Here is a 15,636-nt window from a genome sequence, read left to right on the forward strand (position 1 = left end):
CCTAAACATCCCTAGGTCCACTGTTTCCGATGTGATAGTGAAGTGGAAACGTGAAGGGACACGTACAGCACAAAAGCGTACAGGCCTACCCCGTCTGCTGGCTGACGGAGACAGCCGACAGTTGAAGAGGGCCGTAATGTGTAATAGGCAGACATCTACCCAGACCGTCACACAGGAATTCCAAACTGCATTAGGATCCACTGTAAATACTATGACAGTTAGGTAGAAGGTGAGAAAACTTGGATTTCATGGTCGAGCGGCTGCTCATAAGCCACACATCACGCCGGTAAATGACAAAAGACGCCTCACTTGGTGTAAGGAGCGTAAACATTGGACGACTCAACAGTGGAAAAACGTTGTGTGGAGTGACGAATCACGGTACACAATGTGGTGATTCGATGGCAGGGTGTGGGTATGGCGAACGCCCGGCGAACGTCACCTGCCAGCGAATGTAGTGCCAACAGTAAAATTCGGAGGCGGTGGTGTTATGGTGTGGTCGTGTTTTTCATGGAGGAGGCTTGCATCCCTTGTTGTTTTGCGTTACACTGTCACAGCACAGGCCTGCATTGATGTTTTAGCATCTTCTTGCTTCCCACTGTTGACGAGCAATTCGGGGATGGCGACTGCATCTTTCAGCACGATCGAGCGCCTGTGCAGAATGCACGGCCTGTGGCGGAATGGTTACACGACAATAACGTCCCTGTAATGGAATGGCCTGCACAGAGTCCTGACCTTAATCCTATAGAACACCTTTAGGATGTTTTTGAACGCCGACTTTGTGCCAGGCCTCACCGACCGACATCGATACCTCTCCTCAGTGCAGCACTCCGTTAAGAATGGGCTGCCATTCCCCAAGAAACCTTCCAGCACCTGATTGAACGTATGCGTTCGAGAGTGGAAGCTGTCATTATTGCTAAGGGTGGGCCAACACCATACTGAATTCCAGCATTACCAATTGAGGGCGCCACGAACTTTTAAGTCATTTTCAGCCAGGTGTCCGGATACTTTTGATCACATAGTGTACATTGGTATGCCTTCAATAAAATTAGCCTCCACTGATTTTTATAGTTATGGGATCACATTTATATACTTTGGTACAGGGACATTACAAGCATTGAGGCATTGCTCCACTTAAACAATATTTACACCGTCAACATGAAAATACTCAATGAATTCATAGCACACTCCTCTCAGACACTGATGCCAACAACACAAAATATCAGTCGCGATTGATAATGCACAATACAGATCTTTCAGTTCAACAACACTTGAATGTATTAGATATCTATTCATGTCTCATGAGGTTAATTCTAGCATTGTCTCACTATAGACACTTTACAACAAAACATGTTAATATCAATAGGTTTGTGAAGTTCATCATATCCATCTGTCATCTTCCTACCTATATATTCCATAACACTTCATAGACAGTCTCACTCATACCACACTTTAGCACCAGCATATTGTGCATTTTCTACAACCACTTCGAAGGCATTGTCAGGTAATAAACCTATGTATACACATTTAGAACCACTAACAATTATATTGCATTTGTTAGTGAATAACAATAATCTTGTGGGACTTGGCTGCTGTGGTTTTGCAATGGCATAGTCAGGTTACACCAGGTCCGAAAAGTCAAGAAGATGTCTCGTGTTCTACGACTGTGGAAACGTTAAGAGTATCTCCATTCAGCACTGGATCACGTGCTCGTTGCAACTGCCCTGCTTGTGCTACAGCCCAGGCTAACAACACCACACATCCTGTGGGCTGCAGATGATGCCGTGCATCTGTAACAATTATAGCAAAAAAACCTAAGTACAATAATGCATACACGCTTAATAATAATAGTTAGAGATGGACTGACGTAATACATATCAACAATCTTCTTCTTCACTCCAGCTGCTACTGATGCTGCTGCTGACAGTGCTTTATACCGAATAGTTAAGGATGATATGCATGCAGTCACATTATTATAAAAAAATGATCAAGGGGTGGGCAGATGTTCTGTACACCATTGGCTGCAGAGTGGGGAGGGGGGGGGGACAAGCCGGCCGGAGTGGCCGTGCGGTTCGAGGCGCTTCAGTCTGGAACCGCATGACCGCTACAGTCGCAGGTTCGAATCCTGCCTCGGGCATGGATGTGTGTGATGTCCTTAGGTTAGTTAGGTTTAATTAGTTCTAAGTTGTAGGGGACTGATGACCACAGATGTTAAGTCCCATAGTGCTCAAGGCCATTTGAACCATTCTGGGGGAGGACACTTGAGGCAGAGGGATGCTTCATGCCAAAGTGGCAGAAGTGCAGGGGGCCCTCCTCTCCCCAGGGCCCTCCCCTTCCCTCCCACCCTCCTTGACCTTGGCACACAGTTCCCAGTATGGCCTTGGAGATAAACAACTGCTGATGCTGCTATCAACCTCCAGATCTCACCACTCCACCACATCTACACCAAATTGGAATAAAAACACAATGGACTACGTGTCCTCATCTTACTCTGAAATCGAAGACTTCTCTCAGAAGCCCTCCTATCTCACATCGCACACTGCACCAGGCCGTGACCTGCTGATCTGCTGTGGGCTCGAAGCATTTCAAATTGAAGCTTATGCACAGATCTGGGGGTTGCTGTGAACTGACATATCCACGGTATAACAGTGTGAGCATAGTTATTGGTTCTACCATAATGCTGTTCTATTTTTCGCCTAAATTTTCCTCATTGCGTAAGTGTACAGTCGTTTCCTTATAGTTACTTCACCGAAGAGGCATTGCAAATTTATAATTACGCATCTGCCTTAAAATAATTCTACAAAGGCATTAAGAAATCTCATTCCTTTGTCATTACCTTACGTATTCAGAATATTGCCAGGTTTCTTCTCATGAATGGCAGTCTCCATTTCTTACAGCAAGTCGAGTCTCCTCCGTAGATGCGAGGCGCCAGTCATGTGTACATAGACTCGGAAAATATTTGGATGCAATGTAAAGTTGAATGATTCCATAAGCAAAAAGCGATACACACGGCTCATGTATTGACGCTACTGCAGACGAAAACACGAGTTGGCCGATAGAGAATGAAAGTGCTCTGTGCACAACACGGTAGCACACATTTTATCTACAAGACACATTAACTGACCTTTGCCAAACTTTTTAAGTCATCTATCATAATTTTAACGATTTTTTCACTTGTTCTCTCTGACAGTATGAATGACGGAAAATTTACTGCTTTGGACACATATACAAAGTGATTCAAAAAGAAAGAACAGATTTCAGTTGTTCATTACAGACAAACTATGAAAGCTAGAAACACGTTGTGCATGTCATTGGATAGAGGAATGTGCAAAGTTTCATGTTCGCACAGACACTATACCATACGCTCAACATAAGCGTCACTCGAGGAACATCGAAACGGTAGTCGATTTCATTCCACGCACGAATCAATAAGTCCCTGTTAATGAATCGAGAGCGTCAACAATTTGATTTCTTAGCAGTTGAAGAGAAGCTGTCTTAAGTGGGACAAAGACTTTGTCTCTTATGTAACCCCACAGAAAAAAAATCGCAAAGTGTGAGGTCTGGTGACCTGGGAGGCCAAAAGCAATGAACAACATGTTGTTGTCCACCGCTTCCAAGCCAACGTTGTGGAATGCTGTTGTTAGGTAACCCCACGCCTCGTGGTGAAAGCGAGATGGGGCGCCGTCGTGCATAAAAAGCAAATTATTGGAATCTTCACGAAATTGAGCAATCAAGTAATTTTCCAGAACGTACAGATACGACATTCCTGTCACAGTTTCTTCTGCAGGAAAGAGAGGTCCATAAAGTTTGTGAGTAGAAACAGCACAAAACACATTCAGTTTCGGCGAGTCTCTTTCATGTTCGGCGACGGAGCCAAGATTTCGTGATTCCCACATTCTTACTTTATCGCGGTTTAGTTTATCCGATAGCTGAAACGTCGAGTCGTACGAGAAGATGAGTCACTCGGAGAAGGTGTCTTGTGCCATATCCTGGAGAACTGAAATTCAGAATTCGTACCTTGTGTGATGGTCGCCGGGATGCAACTGCTGCAGTAACCACAACTTGTAAGATTTCATATGTAGTCGTTGTTTCAGAGCATGACACACCCTTGTTCGAGAAGGCTGAAGTTCCTGGCCTGCTCGTCTTGTGGACTTAAAGAGTGCTCCGTGTCGAAGCATCTCGGATACGCTCGACGTTTCCATCAGACATGCGTGGACCACCAGTGCTCTTCCCCCCTGCATAAGCAACTAACTTCCAAGAATTGTTTGTGCCAGTCCTACATTTGCTTGTGCAGAGGCGGCTTCTTGCTGAATCGACGGCAGAATGCACGTTCCACTTGAACAGCTTCGCGCAAATCCCAACGCACAAAATTATTTTTGTTGTGGTGTAGTCCTCATGTTGCTACAAACAAACAACAGTGCAACTGTGTCAAAACTCTGGACCTTCCTCTACCCGGTGACATGTGCAGTGAATTTCTGTCTTTTATAGTTTGTTTGTAATAAAGAATTGAAATCTGTTCTTTCTTTTTGAATCACCCGGCACAACTGACTGCTTTGGAAGAGAGTTATCGCGCATTGGGAAAGACGACCGGAGATGTGGATAGCGCAGATGCTGTCCGTATCACATTGCTGCTATGCAGAAGGTTAGGCTTGTCACTGCTGATTCGTCAGAGGCAACCGGTATCGTTGTCTGTCAACCAGCGATCGCTTGTCACCATCCTATGGTTTTGTGTTTAACATTTTAACGCCATGCATTATTGTTTTTCGAAATAAACAATTACACTCTTGCTATAGAGTGGAACTGCTCGACGTTAAGAAAAAAGTGTTCTAATGGACTATTGTAACAGCTTCATGTAGATGATATACATTTTATCCGTAAGCCTCATATTGTTATTAAATACTTGGTGAAATATGTTTTACGTTCTGTCTACACCACAACAAGGTTAGTAAAACAGTTACTTCATATGATTAAACTGTTTCTGACAAGTGGCGACCAAATGCAAACCATTATCTGTCTATAATTTGAATTATTTAACGTGGAAATCTCTTACACAACCTTGTACTGTTGGTGTACTCGTATAAACTAATGTATTCTGAGGCGTTTACTGCAGAGGATGCACTTAAATGTGAATTGCAGAGTAATCATGTAGATGTAGATGTAAAAGTGTGGTTTAGGTAAGGATTGTGTGCCAAAGTCTAGATCGTCTGTATTGTTTTGACAAAATAGTCGTCTTAGATCTACTTAAAACGATATCATAGTCATTCATAAACTATTATGACACTTCATTCTAGGGTAGTATTACCTTCTTCTGCCATACACTTGTCGGGGATTGGCTGTACTGTTCGCTTGGGAGTGGCATTTCGCATTTTAAAGACATCGGGGCTGGTACTTTTACGCACTGTTAAATTTCCTCGCCTATCATGCGTTTTTGTGTATAGAGTAACACTACGCATACAAAAACCACATGCACGTTGCTTGTCGTTTCTGGATCCACTCCTGCACTTTACCCCTCCTCCTGGGGTATCCATGTCACAGCACACACTGAACAAAGTAACTGGGATAGGAGTTCACAACTGTATAGGAAGTCCAATCAACTTTAAATTGTATGACCATATGTATGATGATACTGGGAAACATGTTTATTATTTACAGATATGAGTTCGCAACTATCACTTGTAGAAATTCGTCCTTCCCAGAGGTTTTGCTAGAATTAAGATTATAGAAGAAATGTGACATTCGTTGCAACTATGCTGGTAAATCTGAGAATGCAAAGAACACCTATACATCCCTGTAACAAAATCAGAGCCTGACTTACTTGCAAAGATATAGAACAAATTTGAACCTCCTGATACCTAAACGGATCATTCTGTTGAGTAGACTTCAGTCATTATATGAAATAATATAATATTATATTAAATAATATCAGTGTAGTTCTGCAATTTGTCTACTGGAAAATAATACAAGCTTGTAAGTTTGTCACATGATCATGACGCCACTTCCAGTAATGACTCCAAAAATTAGAATATACAGGGTGGTCCATCGATCGTGACCGGGCCAAATTTCTCACGAAATAAGCGTCAAACGAAAAAACTACAAAGAACGAAACTTTTCTAACTTGAAGGGGGAAACCAGATGGCCCTATGGTTGGCCCGCTAGTTGGCGCTGCCATAGGTCAAACGGATATCAACTGCGTTTTTTTTTAATAGGAACCCCAATTTTTATTACATATTCGTGTAGTACGTAAAGAAATATGAATGTTTTAGTTGGACCACTTTTTTGCTTTGTGATATATGGCGCTGTAATAGTCACAAACGTATGGCTCACAATTTTAGACGAACAGTTGGTAACAGGTAGGCTTTTCATATTAAAATACAGAACGTAGGTTACGTTTGAAAATTTTATTTCGGTTGTTCCAATGTGATACATGTACCTTTGTGAACTGATTATTTCTGAGAACTCACTCTGTTACAGCGTGATTACCTGTAAATACCACTGGTGAATGTCGCTTCGTCGCTAAATAGAACACGTGCAAATAATCTGTCATCGTCCCGTAATTTCTCTTGTGCCCAGTGGCAGAACTGCAGAACTGTACACGACGTTCAATGTCGTCGCCATGCAATTCCTGGTGCATAGAAATATGGTACGGGTGCAATCTATGTTGATGTAGCATTCTCAACACCGACGTTTTTGATATTCCCGGTTCTCGCTCAATTTGTCTGCTACTGATGTGCGGGTTAGCCGCGACAGCACCTAAAACACCTACTTGGTCATCATCATTTGTTGCAGGTCGTGGTTGACGTTTCACATGTGGCTGAACGCTACCTGTTTCCTTAAATAATGTAACTATCCGGCGAACAGTCCGGACACTTGGATGATGTCGTCCAGGATACCGAGCAGCATACATAGCACACGCCCGTGGGACATTTTGAACACAATAGCCATACATCAACACGATATAGACCTTTTCCGCAATTGATAAACAGCCCTTTTTAACACAGGTAATGTATCACGAAGCAAATACCGTCCGCACTGGCGGAATGTTACGTGGTACCACGTACTTATATGTTTGTGACTATTACAGCGCCATCTATCACAAAGCGAAAACAGTTGCCCAACTGAAACATTCATATTTCTTTACGTACTACACAAATATGTAATAAAAAATGTGGGTTCCTATTACAAAAAAACGCAGTTGATATCCGTTTGACCTATGGAGGCGCCATCTAGTGGGCCAACCATAGCGCCATTTGGTTTCCCCCTTCAAGCTAGACGAGTTTCGTTCTTTGTAGTTTTTTCGTTTGATGCTTATTTCGTGAGATACTTGGTCCGGTCACTATCAATGGACCACCCTGTATATATATATATATATATATATATATATATATATAGGGTGTTACAAAAAAGGTACGGCCAAACTTTCAGGAAACATTCCTCAGACACAAACAAAGAAAATATGTTATGTGGACATGTGTCCGGAAACGCTTACTTTCCATGTTAGAGCTCATTTTATTACTTCTCTTCAAATCACATTAATCATGGAATGGAAACACACAGCAACAGAACGTACCAGCGTGACTTCAAACACTTTGTTACAGGAAATGTTCAAAATGTCCTCCGTTAGCGAGGATACATGCATCTACCCTCCGTCGCATGGAATCCCTGAATCCCTGATGCGCTGATGCAGCCCTGGAGAATGGCGTTTGTATCACATCCGTCCACAATACGAGCACGAAGAGTCTCTACATTTGGTACCGGGGTTGCGTAGACAAGAGCTTTCAAATGCCCCCATAAATAAAAGTCAAGAGGGTTGAGATCAGGAGAGCGTGGAGGCCATGGAATTGGCCCGCCTCTACCAATCCATCGGTCACCGAATCTGTTGTTGAGAAGCGTACGAACACTTCAACTGAAATGTGCTGGAGCTCCATCGTGCATGAACCACATGTTGTGTCGTACTTGTAAAGGCACATGTTCTAGCAGCACAGGTAGAGTATCCCGTATGAATTCATGATAACGTGCTCCATTGAGCGTAGGTGGAAGAAACTAAAATGTGCTCTAACATTGAAATTAAGCGTTTCCGGACGCATGTCCACATAACATCTTTTCTTTATTTGTGTGTGAGGAATGTTTCCTGAAAGTTTGGCCGTACCTTTTTGTAACACCCTGTATATACGTCCCGCAGTCTCCTTTCACAGCATTTATCACGATGTCGTGGGGGATGGTTCAAATGGTTCAAATGGCTCTGAGCACTATGGGACTTAACATCTATGGTCATCAGTACCCTAGAACATAAAACTACTTAAACCTAACTAACCTTAGGACATCACACACATCCATGCCCGAGGCAGGATTCGAACCTGCGACCGTAGCAGTCACGCGGTTCCGGACTGAAGCGCCTAGAACCGCTCGGCCACCGCGGCCGGCGTCGTGGGGGAGTGACGCATTATAACCAGTTCGTATTTCATGTGATACCTCAAAGCATTGGTATCAATGAGCTGAGCATCTGGAGGATTAGCTACTGAAGTACTGACAGCAACTTTCTTTAGAGAACTATATTACTGCATTCATCAAATAATGGCAACGGAACTGCAGGCAGTTCATGTTTAAGAACGTCTAACAAATTTATCTTCCTTTGTTGTGACTCATTAATAAGCGAACATATATCTTTTCTGAATCATAAATTTCTTCTTTTTTTTTTCAACTGTAATGCTTTTCTTCATTATAGCCGTGGTTGTTACTTCTTTACAAATCGCGTCGTAAAAGCCAGTAAGTATTATGAAAATTTACTCTTTTATTAACTTTCTGGCTAGTGAAAGTGTTGGCTGGAACGTCTTGTCCAAATAACAAAGGATGCATGTGTTGTGAAAGAGAGAATTGTATTTTCTTGTTGTCGTGGCCGTCTAACATTTGTCTACGATTTCCCGTCTCTTTATGAGACGTGGCTACTGTTCCTCTTGATGTTTCAAACATTAGGTTCACGTACATGGTTAATTAATAACGTGTGTGCTGTGAAAGTACCCATCCAGGTAATTGGTCATCAGACAGCGCCATCCCCACAAGACCCTCTTTCGCTTTCCCTTATTGGATATAAGTCTGGTCACCGAATTGGTCAAGGGATTCAGAATTCCAAAACCTGGATTTGTATCAGCCTACCTGTGCTCCTTTTCTTAGAAGAATTTTCATATCTTCTGGCAATTTATTTTTCATTTCTAGTACGTGAATTGTTATACACCTTGTACTATTCTAGTAGCATGCTGCAAAAGACTTTGGAAGCATACGTTTTAGACAAAGCATTTCTAATAATCAGTCTCCTTTTCTCTTTGTGATCTTATGAAGAGATGGATTATTATTGTTGGATAAATAAGCGCACCTACGCATAACCTAGTGGTAGGATTATCTCTAATTGTTTCCAGAATGAAATTTTCACTCTGCAAAGGAATGTGCGCTAATAAGAAACTGCCTGGTAGATTAAAACTGTGTGCCGGACCGAGACTCGAGCTCAGGCCCTCTGCTTTTCGCAAACAAATGCTCTGCCGTTCTGCGAAGTTTGGACTGTAGGTGACTAGGTGCTGGCGCAATTAAAGCTGTGGGGAGGGGTCGTGAGTCGTCCCGTGAAAGGCAGAGGTTCCGAGTTCGAGTCTCGGTCCGACACACAATTTTAATCTGCCAGGCAGTTTCATGTCTAATTGTCTCCAACGTTTTCTGAAGTTGGTCCATATCAGAAAGATCATGGCTACGAAAGTACAAAGGAAAGGTGTGATTACTATACGTACTCCTCTAACTGCTTTTGGCCATGCTTTGCCTGACAACATACACTACTGGTCATTAAAATTGCTACACCAAGAAGAAATGCAGATCATAAACGGGTATTCAATGGACAAATAAATTATACTAGAACTGACATGTGATCACATTTTCACGCAATTTGGGTGCATAGATCCTGAGAAATCAGTACCCAGAACAACTAACTCTGGCCGTAATAACGGCCTTGATACGTCTGGGCATTGAGTCAAACAGAGCTTGGATGGCGTGTACAGGTACAGCTGCCCATGCAGCTTCAACACGATACCACAGTTCATCAAGAGTAGTGACTGGCGTATTGTGACAAGCCAGTTGCTCAGCCACCATTGACCAGACATTTTCAGTTGGTGAGTGATCTGGAGAATGTGTTGGCCAGAGCAGCAGTCGAACATTTTCTGTATCCCGAAAGGCCCGTACAGGACCTGCAACATGCGGTCGTGCATTATCCTGCTGAAATGTAGGGTTTCGCAGGGATCGAATGAAGGGTAGAGCCACGGGTCGTAATACATCTGAAATGTAACGTCCACTGTTCAAAGTGCCGTCAATGAGAACAAGAGGTGACCGAGACATGTAACCAAAGGCACTCCATACCATCACACCGGGTGATACGCAAGTATGCCGATGACGAATACACGCTTCCAATGTGCGTTCACTGCGATGTCGGCAAACACGAATGCGACCTTCATGATACTGTAAGCAGAACCTGGATTTATCCGAAAAAATAACGTTTTGCCATCCGTGCACCCGGGTTCGTCGTTGAGTACACCATCGTAGGCGCTCCTGTCTGTGATGCAGCGTCAAGGGTAACAGCAGCCATGGTCTCCGAGCTGATAGTCCCTGCTGCTGCAAACGTCGTCGAACTGTTCGTGCAGATGGTTGTTGTCTTGCAAACGTCCCCATCTGTTGACTCAGGGATCGAGAAGTGGCTGCACGATCCGTTACAGCCATGCGGATAAATTGCCTGTCATCTCGACTGCTAGTGATACGAGGCCGTTGGGATCCAGCACGGCGTTCCGTATTACCCTCCTGAACCCACCGATTCCATATTCTGCTAACAGTCATTGGATCTCGACCAACGCTAGCAGCAATGTCGCGATACGATAAACCGCAATCGCTGTAGGCTACAATCCGACCTTTATCAAAGTCGGAAACGTGATGGCTCAAATGGCTCTGAGCACTATGGGACTCAACTGCTGTGGTCATAAGTCCCCTAGAACTTAGAACTACTTAAACCTAACTAACCTAAGGACATCACACACATCCATGCCCGAGGCAGGATTCGAACCTGCGACCGTAGCGGTCGCGCGGTTCCAGACTGTAGCGCCTAGAACCGCTCGGCCACTCCGGCCGGCGGAAACGTGATGGTACGCATTTCTCCTCCTTACACGAGGCATCACAACAACGTTTCACCAGGCAACGCCGGTCAACTGCTGTTTGTGTATGAGAAATCGGTTGGAAACTTTCCTCGTGTCAGCACGTTGTAGGTGTCGCCATCGGCGCCAACCTTGTGTGAATGCTCTGAAAAGCAAATCATTTGCATATCACAGCATCTTCATGCTGTCGGTTAAATTTCGCGTCTGTAGCACGTCATCTTCGTGGTGTAGCAATTTTAATGGCCAGTAGTGTATATATTAACTAATCATACCTCAGTTCTATATAATTTATCTGGGGAATCTGAACCTGCAACAAAAAAAGGTGTAATTTAAGATTTTGAAGTTGCCGTGGGAGGGATCGGAAGATCTTTTGCGTCGTTTTCTTTCCCATTGTGAATGTAACACATTTTAAGACTCACTTTCTTTGATACAGTACACAGGTTTCGATATATTTCAATACCTTCAGTAAAATTGGCCCCACCATATATTATGTAATAACACAAACTAAATGAAGTCATAAAAATTTATGCTCAAGAGTGCGAATGTCGCACCCGCCAGAATATGAATTCTCTCAAGTCTAAACAGCATCTGGAAAAGAAAAAAAAACTGTATACTAAAAGTTACGGTGCCACTAATTTTAAATGACTGTGTTAATCTTTTGAGTGGTTGAGCGGGCCGGCCGTTGTGGGCGAGCGGTTCTAGGCGCTTCAGTCCGGAACAGCGCTGCTGCTACGGTCGCAGGTTCGAATCCTGCCTCGGGCATGGATATGCGTGATGTCCTTAGGTTAGTTAGGTTTAAGTAGTTCTAAGTCTAGGGCACTGATGATCTCAGAAGTTAAGTCCCATAGTGCTTAGAGCCATTTTTTTGGTTGAGCGGCTACGTTTGAAGCTCTGATTTGACGCTTCTTTCTGCGAAGGTGCGTAATGAATCACTTTTGTCTATACGGAGCCCACATACTCTTTGCAAGGTATTCTGACAAGCTGCGAAATTACTTTAGTGGATATAATTTCACTATAAATACGAGCAGTGAGTTTCTGTTCCACTTAATTGTGACTGACCTCTTCTATAGGCATGGCTCTCTTCGTGACGTCTAGCGATATATCATGGTGTTTGTTGTGTGTCGACACTCTGCTGCGAATTTAAAACATACTGTGTATTTATGCATAACCACGCATAGATTCAGGAATGGGGGGGGGGGAGTCATGACACCCCAAAAAACATTTTAGTGAAAGCGTTTATATTTTTACATACAGGGTGGTCCATCTGAAGTTTCGGTTGAGATTATCTCTGAAACTATACATCGGGTAAAAATAGTGGGTAAGACAAGTTCTTAAGCTCAAAGGGGGACATCAAATGATACTACACGTGACCCCCAGCCCCCCGCCCCTTTGGGTGGTGTGGGGGGCAACTTTTAAATCTTAAATGGAAACCCCCATTTTTTATTGCAGATTCGGATTCTCCATAAAAAAGTAATCAAGTTTTGCCTGAAACATTTTTTAAACCATTGACAGGTGAAGCTGAAATCGAGAAAAAATAAAATTAGGGAAGAACTCCGATTTATTTAGAATGATCCGAGAAGGATGCATCGAATCGATGAGATAATCTCACCCGAAACTTCAGATGGACCACCCTGTATATCACTTTTCAAATCACGCAGCTATCTTGCAGAGAATAAAGAAGTGTATAAGAGTATACGAACGTGTAGGAACGACAAGGCATGTTTAACACAGGATAATTGTCACTCCTTGCCTAAGGGTCTACCCACATGGATCAAGTTCCGCCCTGATCGCTATTATTTCAACCAGGTTACATTAAATTATACCCGCTGCCAACAACAAATTCGATACGGTTCGTGAATGCTCACGTATAATCGGCAAAACATGTTGATGAGTAAGGCAAAACAGAATTGGAAGCACCCTCCATTGGGAAAGAAATAACGGCAGAAAAACTGACAAACAGCTGAAAGAAACAGACTTCTCCTAATTTAGACGTTCGTATAGCCACACTTGTCTTCACAACCGTAGTGCTTAGCGAAAGACTCACAACGGTGCCTGCACACATCGATTTTGTGTTGTGTTTCATTATGACGCTGTGAAAGTTGCGAGAGTTTGTTGCTGTTGCAGTTCTTAAATCAACTGCGTGACACATGTATCTCTCAAAATTTTGGGAAGACTGCCTTTCAAACGCTACATTTTTCCGATTACGATTTCTTCACCATCATGCTACAACGATCTTCTAAACACTGACGTAAACAAATTATTGTCCTTGTTGTTTATATAGTTTATTGTTATTGTTCTTGAGGGAGAGACAGTATCGAACTGTGGCATTCCCGTCCCCCCACACCACCCAAAAAAAAGAAGGAAAGGGAAAATCAAACGAAGCCTGGATCCGCACCTTTGCGTAACCGCAATGTGTTTGAGGCAGTGTATACTCTGTTTCTCTGTGCGGCTGGTCCCGGCGGAGGTTCGAGTCCTCCCTCGGGCATGGGTGTGTGTGTTTGTCCTTAGGATAATTTAGGTTAATTAGTGTGTAAGATTAGGGACTGATGACCTTAGCAGTTAAGTCCCGTAAGATTTCACACACATTTGAATGCTACGGTCGCAGGTTCGAATCCTGCCTCGGGCATGGATGTGTGTGATGTCCTTAGGTTAGTTAGGTTTAAGTAGTTCTGAGTTCTAGGGGACTGATGACCACAGATGTTAAGTCCCATAGTGCTCAGAGCCATTTGAACCATTTTTTGAACTCTGTTTTTAGTTTCCTCTGGCTGATCGTACCGAATTTTCAGCTTTCCCAACAAATTCACGCTGACTTAGTAACGCACTCCCATACGTATTGTAATGTCAAAATGGCTTTGTGCCGCCACGCGTTTTTTAAGATTTCAGGTGCATTCGTTATATGTCATTGCAAGAATTTGTACGCAGGATCAGTTAACATTTAAAAATTTCCGCGTCCGAATATATTTTGTTAACTGTCTAAATATTTAGCGTTAAAATGGACAACAGTTTGAAGGTCTGTTTTATTTGACGCAACATGTTTTATTGTTACTTTTGTCGTCTTTCAGAAGGAAAATTAATATTACATTTTCTAAAATTTGTGGTGTAAATTCTTGTCAGTAGAGTGATTTAATCGTGAACAAGCTCCGTGGCCAAAATATCATAACTAAAAGGTGAGTGCTATGTGAACTAGGTTGACGGCTAGCCGATAGTACTGTGTGCTGCTGAGATCTCACTGCTATATTGACACACTGTCGTAAAATTCTAAATTAATATGCTGTTTCTCTCCGTGTCTCTTAAATGCTTCTACATCTATACTCTGCAAACCATTGTGAAGTGCATGGCAGAGCGCACGTCCCATTGTATCAGTTATTAGGGTTTCTTCCCGTTCCATTCACGTACTGAGCCCAGGAAGAACGATTATTTAAAAGCCTCTGCGTGTGCTGTAATAAATCTAATCTTATCCTCACAGTCTTTATGTGAGTGATGAGTAGGGGGCTGTAGTATGTTCCTTGAATAATCATTTAAAACCAGTCCTTGAAACGATGTTAAGTAGGCTTTCTCGGGTTCGTTTTCGTCTGTCTTCAAGAGCCTGCCAGTTGAGTTTCTTCATCATGTCTGTGACGCTCTCACACGGGTCAAACAAACTTGTGACCATTTGCGCCGAAGATAAGTGTGTAATATTCGGTTGTTTGGTCGCGCCAGTTGCTTATAAGTTGATTTAGGACGAATGCGACATACTCTGTTTTTCTCATAGGTTTTTAGTTATTTTTAGTCACCTCTTCTCACATTTTAGATACCTAACATCATCTACAACTACATCATACTCCGCAAGCCACCTAATGGTGTGCGGCGGAGGGTACTTTCGGTACCACTAGCTGATCCCTCCAATCCTGTTCCGCTCGCGAATAGTGCGTGGGAAGAATGATTGTCCGTAAGTCTCTGTATTGGCTCTAATTTCACGAATTTTCTCCTCGTGGTCAATACGCGAGATGTGTGTGGGGCGAAGTAATATGTTGTCTGACTCCTCCTGAAAAGTGCTGTCCCGAAATTTCAATAGTAAATCTCTCCGTGATGCACAACGTCTCTCTTGTAACGTCTACCAGTGGAGTTTATTTAGCATCTCCAAGCTCTCTCGCCTGCTAAACGATCCCGTGACGAAACGCTCCGCTCTTCGTTGGGATCTACATCTACATCTACATACATACTCCGCAATCCACCATACGGTGCGTGGCGGAGGGTACCTCGTACCACAACTAGCATCTTCTCTCCCTGTTTCACACCCAAACAGAACGAGGGAAAAATGACTGCCTATATGCCTCTGTACGAGCCCTAATCTCTCTTATCTTATCTTTGTGGTCTTTCCGCGAAATATAAGTTGACGGCAGTAAAACTGTACTGCAGTCAGCCTCAAATGCTGGTTCTCTAAATTTCCTCAGCAGCAATTCACGAAAAGAACGCCTCCTTTCCTCCA

This window comes from Schistocerca cancellata, chromosome 4 (assembly GCF_023864275.1).
Source record: "Schistocerca cancellata isolate TAMUIC-IGC-003103 chromosome 4, iqSchCanc2.1, whole genome shotgun sequence".
NCBI classification, from domain to species: domain Eukaryota; kingdom Metazoa; phylum Arthropoda; class Insecta; order Orthoptera; family Acrididae; genus Schistocerca; species Schistocerca cancellata.